The 13,865-nt window shown below is 46.6% G+C and overlaps 1 long non-coding RNA gene across 1 annotated transcript; it reads left to right on the top strand.

The window, feature by feature from the left end:
• Nucleotides 1-907: 907 nt before the first annotated feature.
• LOC138747281 (uncharacterized) lies at nt 908-13,316 on the top strand. The gene is made up of 4 exons (XR_011347405.1): nt 908-1,071; nt 3,121-3,226; nt 4,898-5,217; nt 13,083-13,316. It is a non-coding gene; the product is annotated as an uncharacterized lncRNA (long non-coding RNA).
• The last annotated feature ends 549 nt before the right edge of the window (nt 13,317-13,865 follow it).

Below are 13,865 nucleotides of genomic sequence, written 5' to 3'. Positions count from 1 at the left end.
TTCTTGGAGCTGTCTGAGGGCAAAGACCATGTCAGTGGTTCCTCTGTTTGCGCGAAAGCCGCACTGTGATTCTGGGAGAATATTCTCAGCGACACTAGGTATTATTCTATTTAGTAGAATCCTAGCGAAGATTTTGCCTGCAATGGAGAGCAACGTGATTCCCCTGTAGTTTGAGCAGTCTGATTTCTCGCCTTTGTTTTTGTACAGGGTGATGATGGTGGCATCACGAAGATCCTGAGGCAGTTTACCTTGGTCCCAACAAAGCTTGAAAAACTCATGCAGTTTGGCATGCAGAGTTTTGCCGCCAGCCTTCCAGACTTCTGGGGGGATTCCATCCATACCTGCTGCTTTGCCACTTTTCAGTTGTTCGATTGCCTTATATGTCTCATCCAGGGTGGGAACCTCATCCAGCTCTAGCCTTAGGGGCTGTTGAGGGAGCTGGAGCAGGGCGGAATCTTGGACTGAGCGGTTGGTACTGAAAAGAGATTGGAAGTGTTCTGACCATCGGTTGAGGATGGAGATCTTGTCGCTGAGGAGGACTTTGCCGTCTGAGCTGCGCAATATAAAATATAACTTAATCCATCACAACATGTGAAAAGAGGGAAGTTTAAGGGCGATATCAGGGCAGCGAGTTGTGTGTGCCTAGAATGCCTTGCCAGGGATGATGGTGGAGGCTGAAACATTAGAGACTCTTCGACAGCCACATGGATGGAAGGAAAATAGAGGGTTATGGGGTAGGAAAGGTTTAGTAATTTTTTTAAAGAATATATGGACCAGCACAGCATCAAGGGCCAAAGGGCCTGTACTGTGCTATGGTGTTTTATGTTCTAAAATAAATATTTTTGAGGGCATAGCTATAGTTTCAGATATAGTAATACTTTGTGTCTTCTTTGCATAGCAGTCTGGGAGGAGTTGTACCAGCTAGTATGCTTCAGCACCAGGAATATGAAATATTTGAAAATTATGAAGAGGCCTTCTGAGAGCCAAAGGACCCCAACTTTAAAACATGATTCTGCAGCGAAAATGCTTCTGAAAGATTCCGGCTTTTCCATTACAATAAAGGCAGTGCAGGTACTTCAAACAACTTCCTTCCACATTTCATCAAAAATAATTAGTGCCTGAGATTCACCACATTTAATCTTGTTGCATCACATTATGGAAGAATATTCCCATGAGCTCATTTTGATCTGTAATCATCATCTAACTCTTGTAAGTCTCTGGTCTGATGCCACATTTGACAAAGTTGTTTATTTTGCATTTAGTTTTATGATTTTCTTAAGTTATTTGAATCTTTTCTTAAGACATTGGTTCATGTGGTTAAGCCATTGGCAGCATACTCCACTGAGGAAGAGAGGAATTTGCTTTAACTGAGTAGGCACTTAATATTTACACTTGGTCTTTTGCTGTACACTTATTTAAGAGGCTTTTCATCAAACTGCTGTAGGAAAAAAAAGTGTTTCAACTTTCTGACCAACAGAGAAAATATCTGTTTGTGGACTTTGGTAATTTTCCTGACACGTTATGCACCTGCCAGCTCCAACCACTGGGAACTGTTCAAACATTCTGCAAGAGACTTTCCATATTGTAATTTACAAACTGCTCTCTCCTTCAGCGGATAGGGAGGATGAGATGTTTTCCTTTGGAATTATCAGGCCAGGCACAAAGGAGACAAAGACAAATGCTCAGTACAGCAAAGTGCCAGTGAAAAATGCATTATTTATGGAAAAGATACATTTAACAATGTTTCAGGCCTGAGCCCTTGGTCAAGGTATGAGCAAGCGGAGCGCAGGCCCACAGGCAATGGTTGTGAGTGGGAGGGCAGAAGAGAGAGAAAAAAACTGGGAAGTGATAGGGGGAGGGGACAGCTCTCTGAATGAAGAGGGAATGGGGAAGAGAGCTGGAGGATAGGAGACAAGAGGGTGGGGGAAAGAGGGGGAGACAGGGGATGGGTCTAACGGAAACCAGAGGAGCCGATGTTAATGCCTTCTTGGTGAAGGATGCCCAGATGGAATAGAAGGTGTTGTTTCTCTGATTTGCAGGCGCCCTCAGCTTGGCAGTGCATATTTTCACAGACAGGTCGGCACAGCAATAGGGTATAGAATTGAAAAGGTCGGCCACTAGGAGGTCCCTGCTAGTGCAGCAGACAAAGCAAAAGTGAGAGTTCTGATTTGCCTTTGCCTGCTTTCCAGCATCCTCTTTGCAACACAGTCTCAACTGCGTTCGTCTGATAATGACGAAAGGCCATTTGAGACAACTAGTGATTGCTTGTTCTGCCACGTGTAAGGATGCGAGCTGCTGCAAATCTCCTTGTGAAGAATGTTTGGGATCTTTCTAGCCCTTGAGCAATAGCCAAACATTGCTAATTTCCACTCTCACGTTTCTTATTTCGTGACTAGTTCCAACAAAACACCTTGCTCCTGGAACATACAACAGTTGTGTCAGCATGTATCGCCACTTGTTAGCACCAAGATGTAACTGCTGGGAAAAGAGATAGCCACACATCAGGAACTCGAGAACGCAGACAGATTCCCCAGGCATTCCAGCAAATAGCATTTAAGTAGATGCGAATCAAGAACAGTTTAAAGAGTTGAAAGCTAGTATCAGTTGGAAGGATTCGGTCTACTGATTAATCATAAAATGTTCAAATCTCCACTCTTTTCTTAATTTATTCTAACATGTTCAGCATTCAGAATCACATAGATTGAAATCTGGCATGGCACATAACTTCATTTCACTGCTTAAATTAGTAAGACATAAATTTGAATTTTAGCACTATGTTCTACATAATTAATACTGTATTTATTTGGAAATAGAATCATAGAATTATAAAATAGTACAACGAGGATCGTTCGGCCTTTCAATTCCATGTTAGTCCTTTCAAAGAGCAATCCAGTTTATACCATTACTTTCTTCTTTTAGTTGCCCCAGTTATTCTTGCATGATGTTTCATTTCATGTTTATCCGATCGTTTAATGAAAGCTACGTCCCAAACCATCAAACATTGTGTGTTTCAAATTCAATCCATGGAGGAAGAAAGGGGTGGTGATTCTTTCCAATCTTCTACAAGAAGCACTGTTACTTAGACTCTATCATAAACCTTGTATCAAATTTTATTTTCAGTGAAATTACATCATCCCTCCAATACAGACCAAGTCTACTCAATCTTCATTCCAGGAACCAATCTGACAACTCTTTGATGCACTTACTCAGGCCCACAACATTCCAGGTACGGTCTTCGTAAGCAGTGTGACATCTTGACTTCCATACTCAAATCCTGTTGTAATACAGGTCAGTAATGGAAATCTGACTTAGAAATTTAAATTCTATCATACACAACAGTTTTGGTAGCATCAAGAGAGAGAAAAAACAAATTTAACATTTCAAGTCAGTGCCCTACCATGAACTCTTCATTGCTTCCAGCACACTCATGACCTTCCTAATTTCTTACTGCATGTGTCCTGTGTACAAATGTGTCTTTGAATATCAGCTTTTCCTGATCTGTCCCCATTTAAACAAAATAATCTGTTTTTATATGTTCCCACCCATTTCCTCAGTTAATTTATATTTATTTGAAGACTCTTCTCCCTGCCCCTACTCAGTCATTTTAACGAAAGGCGAACTTTGAAATATGGCAATCAGTGGGATTGTATTTTCTGCTATGCAATCCCCAGGAGCCATTCCATACCTGGACTGCTATGGACAGTTTGGCACTCCTTATATTAACAAAAAGACATAACAACTTTGGAAGACATGCTACAAAGATTCACCCAAATTTTGTCTGTAAAATTCTACAAGGTTCAATCAAGGCAGCTGCTTAGATTTGGATTTATTATTATTGTCCCATCTACTTAGAGGTACAGTGAAAAGCTTTTATCGTATGCCATTCGACAGTTGGCAAAGATTCCCCTCACTTTGCAAAAAAAGGAGAAAAGAAAAAAAATCAAGTTCTTTCTCGGACATCAAGTGGTTGAGGATCAGGCAGCCTTCTCTGGTGCAGCCACTTCTGCCTTTCCGATACACCGAGTCTGAGACCCCGTTACCAGGTGCCTGACTTTAGAGTTATCTCTTAGAAAATTTTGGTATGCATGTCAGCAGGTTATTGGGATTTATCAGCTTCCAGTTTCGCCAATTTCTCTAGAACTATTTTGTTTTGCCTGGTAACAATATCTTACTGTTCCCTATTTTCATTAGACCCTTGGTTCTCTTGCATTTCAAGAAGGTATAATGTCGTTAAAATTGACACAAAACATACTTAAACATCAATAATAACATTGATGGCAAATTTATTATCTACCTGATACATCAGTTTTTTTTGAAAGATGATCTCTTCAATTTTTGGAAGACACATGGGAGAATCTGAGGCTAAACATGTTTTTAAAAATTTTATGCTCTGAGATATTCAATACAATTTTTTTCTCATTTTTACTTGTTCTTCAGTTTCTCTGCCCTCACCTTTTATTTTTGCAGTGGGTTCAACTAAATAAAATGTCACATTTATTAGCCTACTCCAGGTTCCACTCAAGTTTTTCAAAACTTGGTGATTGACAGTCAGTGTCTGATGCATATTTTAACTTCAAAGATTTCCACAGTAATTGCCAATCTCCAGATAAGAATGTAATAAATGCATTTGCTTTCTTGCAACTTCTGCACATATTACCTAGGCCTGCGTTCTTCATGAATCTCAGCCACAAAGTTATTATCATTATTGAAAGACTAGAGGAGTATGAATGTGCACCAATAAGGAAAGCCTTGGAAATTCCAGTTGTTTAAAATGTAATAACAAATTTAATGGTGATTCTTCTGACAAAATTCAAATTGATCAACTTTTCCACATTAAAAAAACAAACAAGGTCAAGGTGACGAGGATCCAACCTACTGCTTTGTTCTTGTCTTGCAGACTCTTCTACCTGCCCAGGGAATTTCCGGCCACGCTAATTGCCGCAGTGTACATTCTGCCTTCAGCAAATGAGGGTGCAGCTATGAAGGAAGATCTGTAGGCCCTTTCAGGTGGACCCTCTGTTTTGAGGGCGGCAGCAGGACCAGATCTTAACATGCAGACTCACCTTTCAGGTGGCAGCCCTAAAAGGCTACTTCCAGTATTACCTGGTCCACCCAAAAGGGCCTATTCAACCAGAGGCGCCTCAGAGCAGTGCTCCGGTGATTATCCCTCCCAGAGGGTTGTTGTCGGCACCTCAGAGGCACTCTGGGTGCATTCAGGTGAGTATGTCTTTAGCCGCAAGGTGAAGATTCTGCGGCTTTGCAAGGGGGTGTTCAGGCCACCTGAAAGAGCCTTGTGAAGCCCAGACATCCCACCCTGATGATGTCATGATCTTAGCTGATTACTTCAACCACATCAATGTGAAAAGTATTCTACCGTGATTTCAACAGCATGTCCACTTTGCCACTGGTGGAGAAAACACGCTGGATCAGGTGTACACCAGAGTCCCTGGTACTTATAAGGCTGCTTCTCACCCCCACCTTGGTAAATCTGATCAACCATCCTGCTAACCCCAGCATACACACCACTGTTAAAATGAACAAAGCCAGTTCGCCAGGGGATCAGCAGGTGCCAGAGTGGGGGGGGGGGGGGGGGGGGCGGTGATGGAGAGTGCACAGCAGTGCAACAGGACTGCTTTGAGAGCATGGGCAGGAGCTGTTTCAGAGAGGAGGCCACCTACAATGGTCATGTATACATCAAGGAGTACATAACCTCAGTGACTGTCTACATTACCAAGTGCTTCAAGGATGTTACAGAGATCAAATGCTGTACAACCATTGCTAACCAGAAATCATGGTTGGATGCAGAGGCCCAAGCACTTCTCAGAGCTCATGACAGGAGACAAGATACCATGATGATCAGCCAGGGCTGAACTCTCCCGTGCAATCCAGAAGGCGGTGTGGGTACGCACAGAGGATCTACGATCAGCTGTGCGACATCACGTGGCAAGGGATCAAGACCATAACAGATCGTTAAAGACAACACCGTCTCTGTAGAGCTCGTCGAAAGAACCAAAGACTTGTTGATCCAAACCAAGGTTTTTATTAGCAAAAGACAGGAGCTCTTCACAGGTGGCCGACCAGTCCGGAATGATCCGACCTGGCTAGGGACACAACCCTTTAAGACCCAGACAGTAGGCGTGGCTAAGCTCTCAGCCAATCGCTGTAAGCACAGTCATTACACTCTAGATACTGTAACTATATACATTGGTGATAGGTCTGTACTATCACATTCACCCCTTCTTGGAGAACTGACCCTGGGGTGGAAGGGCTGAAGAGGGAGAAGGGAAGGAAAAGAAAAAAAAACGAGGGAGAGAATGAATGTAAGGGGTAAGTTAAGGACTGTAGCGGTCAGGGGGTCTGACCATCCGGCGTGACCGCCGTGGTGCCGGGATTGGGGTCGCTGGAGTGGTGTCGACAGTGGGCTCGTCGGGTGCGACTGCTCCTTCATTCAATTCCCCAGCCGTGTTGTCGGCAGGGTGGCCCGGGTCATTGGGGTGCTGTTGGTCCTTCTGTTCTGGCACGGGGCCTGGGGAATAAAGAGTTGGGGAAGGTTGGGTTTGGGGGGTTGCTGGGCCTACCGCATCCTGAGCTAGGTCCCGCACCGAAACAGTGTCGTCCCGCCCGTCTGGGAACTCAACGTAGGCGTAATGCGGGTTCACGTGGAGTAGAGTCACTTGATCGACCAAGGGGTCGTTCTTTGAGTGCTGGATGTGGCGTCGCAAAAGGACGGGGCCAGGGACGGTGAGCCATGCCGGTACAGTGGTTCCTGATTCGGATTTCCTCGGGAAAAGGAACATCCTTTCGTGGGGGGTGGCATTTGTTGCGGTACATAGGAGGGAGCAGATGGAGTGTAAGGCACTAGTGAGAACCTCCTGCCAGTGAGAGGTGGGGAGACCTTTAGACCAGAGAGCCAGTGTAGCCGCTCTCCAGATGGTGGCATTCTCCCTCTCGCCCTGGCCGTTACCGCGTGGGTTATTGCTGGTGGTCCTGCTTGAAGCGATACCACACTCCAGAAGGTACTTTTGCAGCTCTGCGCTCATGAATGAGGACCCCCTATCACTGTGGATGGAATTGGGGTACCCGAAAATGGCGAAAATACTGTGAAGGGCCTGTATCACTGAGGTGGCGGTGGTGTCTGGGCAGGGCACAGCGAACGGGAAGTGGGAGTACTCGTCGATAGCCATAAGGATGTAGTTATTACGGTTGGTCGACGGTAGGGGCCCCTTAAAGTCTACGCTAAGACGCTCAAAGGGGCGGGTGGCTTTGATAATGTGGGAGTTCCCCGGACGGAAGAAGTGGGGCTTGCATTCAGCACACACTGAACAGGCTCGGGTCATGGAGCGAATCTCCTCGACTGTGTAGGGTAGGTTGCGCGCCTTCACAAAGTGGGTAAACCTAGTGACCCCTGAATGACAGAGCGCCTCATGGAGTTTCTGTAGTCTGTACACTGGCGCACGTCCCCCTGGAGAGCGCGTCAGGCGGGTCGTTGAGCTTACCAGGCCGGTACAGGATGTCATAGTTAAAGGTGGAGAGTTCGATTCTCCATCTGGCGATTTTGTCGTTTTTTTATCTTACCACGCTGGGTGTTGCTGAACAAGAAGGAGACCGCACGTTGATCAGTCAACAGTGTAAAGCGCCTCCCAGCGCGGTAATGTCTCCAACGCCGCACCGCTTCAACTATGGCCTGGGCCTCCTTCTCGACCGAGGAGTGTCTACTCTCTGGACCCTGGAGGGTTCTGGAGAAGAAGGCTACAGGCCGACCGGCCTGGTTCAAGGTGGCTGCCAGGGCGAAGTTGGATGCATCGCTCTCGACTTGAAACGGGACAGACTCATCGATCGCATGGAGTGGCGATGTCGGATTTGATTAGATCGAAAGCCGCTCTGGCTTCGGTCGAGAGGGGAAAGGAGGTGGTCTTGATAAGAGGTCGCGCCTTGTCGGCGTAGTGTGGAACCCATTGGGCGTAAAATGAGAAAAAGCCCAGGCAGCATATGAGCGCTTTCTGGATTTGGGGGGGGGGGGGGTAAGTCCATTAGGGGACGCATGTGGTCAGGATCTGGCATCACTTTCCCGTTCTCCACCATGCAACCTAGAATCGTGAGTCGTGTGATCCGGAAGACACACTTGTCAAAATTGTAGGTCAGGTTCAGCCGACCAGCAGTTTGAAGAAATTTGTCTAGGTTGGCGTTGTGGTCCTGCGTGTTGTGGCCACAGATGGTGACATTGTCCAGATACGGGAAGATTGCGGTTCGCCCATTCTGGTCCACCATCCGGTCCATTTCCCGCTGGAAGACCACAACACCATTCGTGACCCCAAATGGTACCCTGAGAAATTGATACAGCCGCCCATTCGCTTCGAAGGCCGTGAATGGTCGGTCCTCACAGCAGATCGGGAGCTGGTGGTAGACGAACGTAGGTCAATGGTGGAGAATAAGCGGTATTGGAAGATCTGGTTCACCACATCCATGATGCGTGGCAGGGGGTACGCATCCAGGAGCATGAAGCGGTTAATGGTCTGGCTATAGTCGACCACCATCCGTAGCTTTACCCCGTTCTTGACAACCACCACCTGGGCTCTCCAGGGACTTGAACTGGGTTCGATGATGCCCTCTTCCAGCAATCTACGCACCTCACTCCTAATGAATTGTCTGTTTTCATAACTATATTGCAGACCTTTGGTGGCCACAGGCTTCCAGCCAGGGGTAAGGTTTGCGAAGAGTGCTGGCAGGGAAATCCGGAGTGTGGAAAGGCTGCAGGAGTGACCCCGGGGCACGAGGGCGAGTTGCTCGGGTGCTTCATGGGTGGGGCGATGGCAGACCGAAAGGGGGGCATGGGGTCCCTCAAAGTGTAGGGACACCATTCGAAACTGACACTGAAAGTCTAATCCCAGCAACACTGGGGCACACAATTGGGGAAGAATGAATAATTTGAAGTGGGTGACCGTTACGCCCTGTACTTCCAGCGTGGTGATGCAATACCCCTTTATCCCGGTCGAGTGTGACCTCGTCGCTAATGAGATCTCTGGGTAGTGGGGATAATGTTAAGTCTGCAACGGAGGGCCAGATCTGGCCGGATAAAACTGTCAGTTGACCCAGAGTCAAATAAGCAATTGGTGTAGTGTCCATGCACTTTAATCAGATCCATTGCTTTAGTGAGGGGTTGAGAGCATTGCTGAATTAGTGTTATAGAAGCAGCCACTGATCCTGTTGACAGGGAAGTTCCACGTGTTAATGTCACGCAACGGGATGACATCATAGACACAGTCAGCGCTGGAGGAGCAGGTTGGAGATACTCCCAGAGGTGCTGTTGTGGCGGCATCGGCGGATGAACGGTAAGTAGTGGGGGTTGTTGCTCGCGGTTGGCGGTGGGTAAGTCGTCGGTCGCGGCGGTTGGGCCCCAGCGGTCGTCGGCGATGGACGCTAGGGCAAGTACCTGGTTGGCCGCAGCGGGTCCCCAGTCGGTCGCGGTGGCCGCACCGGCGGCGGCATGGGCGGCGGCGGCATGGGCAGCGGCAGCAGGGGAGCGGGCAGTGGTAGCGTTAGTGTTGGCACCGGGGGTGGTCGTGGCCGTGGCAATAGCGGGCGCTACAGTCGGGTTTGAGGCCGGGTCGAGAGGCGGGCCAACATCATGGATGCGAGGGTGGGCTGCCCCTTCTGGGTTCGGCGTCTCCGTGACGTCAGGTGTTGCCGTGCAGGGGAGCCCTCGCTCTCATTGGACAAGAGCTCTGGGGAAGAAGAGTTTGAATGGGATAGTGGCGGTTGGGCTTCACATGGGGCACTGTGTTTGCCGGTGGCCATTTTAGACCTACAGACTGCAGCAAAGTGGCCCTTTTTAAGGCACTTCTGGCACCTGGCTTTTCTTGCTGGGCATTGGGACCTGCTGTGCTTGTCCCTCCCGCAGAAATAACATTTTGGGTTCGCAGGGGGCAGTGTAGCAGCAGCCGACAGGCCGACAGTATATTGGGGGGTGGTAGGGTAGAAGGGCACTCTGCTCACATCAGAACGTGGGGTCCAGTCCCTAGAGAACTTGTTTGACTTTAAGGCTGCATCCTCCATTGTGATTGCAATCCAGGCCACGTCCTCTAGTTTTTCTACCGCTTGTTCGAGCAAGCGCAGCCTCACTTCGTTCGATCGGAGCCCGGCCACATAGGCATCCCGGACGAGATCGTTTGTGATCTCGGCAGCAGTTTTGTCCACACAGTTACAGTCCTCGCCCAACGCCTTTACTACTTGTAAATATGCCCTACTGGACTCGCCGGGCTGTTGCTTCCTTGACGCAAGCACGAGCCAGGCATGAACTCTGTTCATTGGTTGATCGTACAGTGTAAGTGGTCTCATCCTGGATGTTCTCGTAGACTCTCAAGGACACCATAAGACAGCTATGCTTTTGGGCGCTGGTTATCCTCCACCTCAATGAGCCTTAGGAAGTTTTCAAAGTTCAACAGCCAGAACTTAAAGGCTTTGAAGGCTGTAGCTGACTGTGGGTCGATATCAAGTTTTTCTGGCCGAGTTAAACGCTCCATCCCCTTTCAAAAAAAATTATTTTTGCTAATAAAATTGTAGAGCTCGTCGAAAGAACCAAAGACTTGTTGATCCAAACCAAGGCTTTTATTAGCAAAAGACAGGAGCTCTTCACAGGTGGTCGACCAGTCCGGAATGATCCGACCTGGCTAGGGACACAACCCTTTAAGGCCCAGACAGTAGGCGTGGCTAAGCTCTCAGCCAATCACTGTAAACACAGTCATTACATACTCTAGATACTGTAACTATATACATTGGTGATAGGTCTGTACTATCACAGCCTCCTCCCAGACACCTTCTATGCATGGTTTGATGAGAAGAACAGGTTGATGCCAAAGTAAGCTCTATCTTTTCCTTATGAATGGGTCCCTTGCAAAGCTGTAGTTGAGGTGAGGAGAAAACTATCCAAGGTGTACCAGATAGTCTACCTGGTCAGGTACTGAAAGACTGTATGGACCAACTGATGGAGGTCCTTACAGATATCTTCAATATGTCACTGCAGCAGTTCCTTGTCCCCATGGGTTTCAAGACAGCCACCATTATCCTGGTGCCAAAGAAGGCGACAGTAACAGGCTTCAAGGATTATCACTGTGTGATACTGTCCTCAACCATTATGAAATGCCTTGAGTGTCTGGTGATGTAATGTATCAAAGTCAACCCCCAGGGAATCTTGACTCATTTCAATTTGTCTACAAATGGAACTGTTCCACTCATGATGCCTTAGCCTTGACCCTCAATTCCGTCCTGTATCACCTGGAGAACAACACTCATTCATCAGGCTGTTATTTATTCACATCAGCTCAGCATTTAGTACGATCATACCCCAGAGGTTGGGGGAGAAGCTGCCCCCAATGGGACTCAACTCCACTCTCTGTAACTGGATCCCACACTTCCTAACAAAGGCCACAGTCTCTCTGGGACAGGCAGCAAAATGTCAAGCACCATCACACTGAGCACTAGTGCACCTCAGGGGTGTGTGCTCAGCCCGCTCCTGTTCACACTGCATTGCCAGATCCAGCTCCAACTGTAATTGGCCCCATCTAAAGGTGGAAAATCTTGAGATGTGCGAGTAGAAAATCTTAAGATATGGTGTAAAAACAACAACCTGAGTCTCAACGTGGACAAAATAAAGGAGATAATTGTGGACTTTGGAAGGACCAGGATTGACCACCTTCCACTACACGTTAATAGCTTGGCAGTGGAGAGAGTAGAGAGCACCAAGTTTTTCAAAGTCCATTAAAGAATTGATCTATCCTGGACACGAAACATGTCCTCACTTATAACTGCACTCCCAAAGAAGACTGAGGCAGACAAGGGTACACTCACCATCCTGTCAACCTTCTACAGGAGTTCTATCGAGAGCATCTTGGCCGGCTGCATCACAGTGTGGTACAGTTGCTGCAGAGCATTAGATTGGAGGTCAATCCACAGGACTATAACAATGGCAGAATGATCTCTGGGGCCCTCCTCCCCCCCCCCCCCCATCAATGGGAGTTACTGGGATCATTATCTAAAGAGGGCTTCCCTGACCACCCTGCGCACGGCATCTTTCAGCTACTCTAGTCGTGAAGGCGATACAGGAGTATCAGTGTGAGCACCACCAGGCTGAGGAACAGCTAATTCAGACAGGCAGTGAGAATGCTGAACGACAGATGAACTGCTCGTACAAACACTCCATGTCTCAATTATTAATCTAACAATAACATTTATTTATTTAATATTTGTATACAACTATTAAGCATATGTATTATGTGTGTCATGTCTGTATTGGTGTTCGCAGTGTTATTGCACCAAGGTCCAGAGAACGCTACATCATCGGGTTGTACTTGTACAATCTAATGATAAATAAATTTGAATTTGAACTTTAAGTTTTTAATAATAATTTTCTTTCCTGTTCCAAATGCATCAATTGCTTCTATTGCCTTGACCAACATTACATTGTGTTCTACTCAACAAAATTTCTACAGAAAACTCCCAGTCATATTCAATGTACACTGGTTGCCTGCAAAATTCACCTGCAGCTTTTTAGATCATTTTCTTATATTTCAATTATTTTAATTATTCTGATCAGCAAAGACATTAAGGTACAATGGAAATGACCAAAAAGACATGGTGGACAAGAGTTAAACAGGAAAATCTGCAGACGCTGGGATTGTAGTGCAAGACCTAAAAGTACTGGAGAATCCCAGCAGGTCACACAGGATCTATGGGAAGTTAAGAATAACTTTACTTGACAAAGGGCTCAGGCCTGAAACGTTGGTTACCTTTACAGATGACCTATTGAGTTTCTCCAGCACTTTTGTGGATTCCTTATAAGAGCACGTCAGTGTCAGAAGGCGTTCAAACACTTAGCCACTGAGATTTGAGACCTTGACACCGTTGTGTTACAGATGGAGGATCTCAACTGTGAAAGACACCTGGAAAAGTGGGGCTGGTGTGAGGGGCAACAGTAAATGCATGACACATCCAGTTTTACATGGACCATATTTTCTTGACTTCCCATTTTAGATTGGGTTGGTAAATTTGACTGAAGAATGTAGTAATTAATTTTACTTCTCTTCTAGATTGGGACCAGAATGAAGGAAAAAAGAGGAGATTGTGGTGCACATAATAATCACATCAACATGGAGTGATTAAACGGCTTTAATTACTAAAACTCTGAGTGACTTGGCCAGGTTCCAGGTACAGGAGGAAGAGGGAGCAAGTCTGGGCTCACCCACCTTTACTAGGAAATCCGGGGAGGAGCCAAGGGAGGCATTAGGGAAGGTCAAGTACGTTCAGACTGGCCAGTCCGTACATCTATGAAAACGCCTTTCACCACACAGATCTTCACTGAGCCTGGTCGAAAAAATAACTCCAATTAAGTGTTGGTGTTGGTGGGGGGGGGGGTGGAACATTGGAATGAAGAGCCAATCTATAATTATTGATTGATACGCCTCAACACAGTAACCAAAAAGCTTGACTGTGAAGATTCAATGACCTTCCAGGATCGTTGTTGCCATTTATGAAGAACTGCATTATTCACAGACAGAGGAACTTGCCAGAAAATCATGATTGGAATTAAATGAGAAAAGATGAGCAGCAGGAGAGTTGAGAATATGAGCCTTTCACAGAGGGGATCAGCACATTGTAATGAAGGAAAAACCTGACTCAGAAGGACTCAGAAGTCACAAAATGTGTGACTGCTCTACAATGCTGATCGTTTTTCTGCTTGAAGATTGTGTGAAATGGACTTTCAAAGAAAGCTTCTCTTCTTTGTGCTGAGGTCTTGTACAGGCCATTTTCAGAAAGACCATTTGAACATGCCTCATCCACAATATTCAAGATCTTGAGCATTTTTATAGGAG

The sequence above is a fragment of the Narcine bancroftii genome, chromosome 12 (genome assembly GCF_036971445.1).
Source record: "Narcine bancroftii isolate sNarBan1 chromosome 12, sNarBan1.hap1, whole genome shotgun sequence".
In the NCBI taxonomy this organism is placed as follows: domain Eukaryota; kingdom Metazoa; phylum Chordata; class Chondrichthyes; order Torpediniformes; family Narcinidae; genus Narcine; species Narcine bancroftii.
Note: the sequence above shows the minus strand (reverse complement) of the source record. Positions and strands in the feature narration are given on the sequence as shown.